The following is a 2,131-nucleotide window of genomic DNA, read 5'->3' as shown; positions in this document are numbered from 1 at the left end:
CTGGGAGGATCCCATATGCCGCGGAGCGGCTGGGCCCGTGAGCCATGGCCGCTGGGCCTGCGCATCCGGAGCCTGTGCTCCGCAACGGGGGAGGCCACGGCAGTGAGAGGCCCGCATACTGCAAAAAGAAAAAAAAAAAAAAAAAAAAAAAAAAAAAAGTATCTAATTTGATCCTCACAGGAACCACATGATATAGATATGATTTAATAGATTAAGGAGATAGGAAATGAAGATGGAAATCTGAAATCTGATCTTTTAATTCTGCCCCTGACATGCATCTAATTTGTTTGAAAAATTAAAAATAACAAGGATGAAAGTCTAAGAAGGGAATTATGTATAAATTTGGATCTGGCTACAATAGAATTTGTTACAATTTGGATAGACGTCTACAATATAGGACTGCCCTGGTGGTGCAGAGGTTAAGAATCCTCCTGCCACTGCAGGGGACACTGGTTCAAGCCCTGGTCCAGGAAGATCCCACATGCCGCAGAGCAACTAAGCCCGTGAGCCACAACTACTGAGCCTGCACTCTAGAGCCTGTGAGCCACAACTACTGAGCCCTCATGCTGCAGCTACTGAAGCCCATGTGCCTAGAGCCCATGCTGCACAACAAGAGAAGCCACTGCAGTGAGAAGCCCATGCACCGCAATGAAGACCCAACACAGCCAAAAATAAATAAATAAATAAATAAATTTTTTTAAAAAAAAGAAGTCTATAATATATAATAAAATAGAACAGAAGAGAATGAGGAAAGCCAGGACTCTGAATGAAGCGTTATGCTCACTTAACTTCTGGATGTCCAGTGAATCATGATATCTGGAAATGGGACCCAAGAAACTGGCCATTTAATGAACCACCAAGGTGATTTTGATCAATAGTCAAATTGCAGGGCTATAATCTAAGAGGCTTCTGGAGTCCTGGGTTAAAGTAAAAAGGATATGACATGGATCCTGGCACTTGGAATGGAAAAGAGAAAGGTTTGTGAACATTAATTCATTTATTTATGAACAAATATTTATTAAATGTATACGATATGCCAGGCCCTGTGCTAGGTGCTGGGAGACATGGGGAACAAAAGAATTGAAGCTTTTCTACTCCTGAAGTTTACACTCAAGATAAACATGTCGAAAGAAACAAAGAGAGCCATGATGACAGACTGGACCAGAACAATAAAACAGCGAAAATGTTTCTGAATTGCTCTAAAATGTCTAATACTGAATATTAGGGAAAGTGTGCTTTCCTTTAAAAGGAGGAATCAAGAAATGTAATTATGATGTTAAGAAATATGTTCCTTTCGACCTTGCCTGCGCCCGCCCGGAGCCAGCGATCTTTCATGCACTCCGCATCCAGTGAGATGCGCTGCACACCGACGGAGCGGACATGGGCAGAGTGATGGTGGCCAGGCTTGGACTGGGGCTGCTGCTTCTGGCACTGCTCTTACCTACGCAGATTTATTCAAATCAAACAACTGTTGTAACGCCTTCAAGCATACCTCAGCTGCCCCCAATCCAGCGAATGCCACCACCAAGGCAAGTGGTGGTGCTCTGCAGTCAACAGCCAGTCTCTTGGTGATCTCGGTCTCCCTTCTACAGCTCTACTGTTAAGAGACTCAGGCCAAGAAACATCTATACTTCCCATCCTCTAAACCCAATTCAGATGGCATCCAGACATCCAGTGTGACAAGGGAAAAAAAAAAACAACAGATCTTCATTGAATGAATCTGCTAGTTCCACACCTTATTTTATTGACAGAAACTGTTGAGGATCCCAAATTTGATTGGTTTGAAGAGCATGTGCAGGGTTTGACTAGATGATGAATGCCAATATTAAATCTGCTGGAGTTTCCTGTACAAGATGAAGAGAGACAACATCCAAAATTAGTTAAGAGATGATTTCCTTAAATGTGGCTTAAGAAGTATGGACACATAAAACTCTACCTTGAAAGTGAAAATAGATTTTATCTTACCTAGAGATAAAGAATGGGATGTGGAACAGAGATTCAGTTTTCATTTGTTCATTAAATTTATAAGGCCATAAAACAATGAGGTAAAACAAAGCTTCTGTGATTCTATTTATATGTACATTAGAAGGAACTTCCAGGTGTTACTGTAAATCCTCAATGTGTTGTTTCA

At 41.7% G+C, this 2,131-nt stretch overlaps 1 pseudogene across 1 annotated transcript; it reads left to right on the top strand.

The window, feature by feature from the left end:
• Window positions 1-1,380: 1,380 nt before the first annotated feature.
• LOC309793713 (signal transducer CD24-like) lies at window positions 1,381-1,604 on the top strand (annotated as a pseudogene). Its single transcript has one exon. The product of its transcript is annotated as a signal transducer CD24-like (transcript).
• The last annotated feature ends 527 nt before the right edge of the window (window positions 1,605-2,131 follow it).

The sequence above is a fragment of the Mesoplodon mirus genome (genome assembly GCF_964341445.2).
Source record: "Mesoplodon mirus genome assembly, chromosome: 18".
Lineage (NCBI taxonomy): Eukaryota > Metazoa > Chordata > Mammalia > Artiodactyla > Ziphiidae > Mesoplodon > Mesoplodon mirus.
The sequence above is the reverse complement of the archived record's forward strand: the minus strand, read 5'-3'. Positions and strand labels throughout refer to the sequence as shown.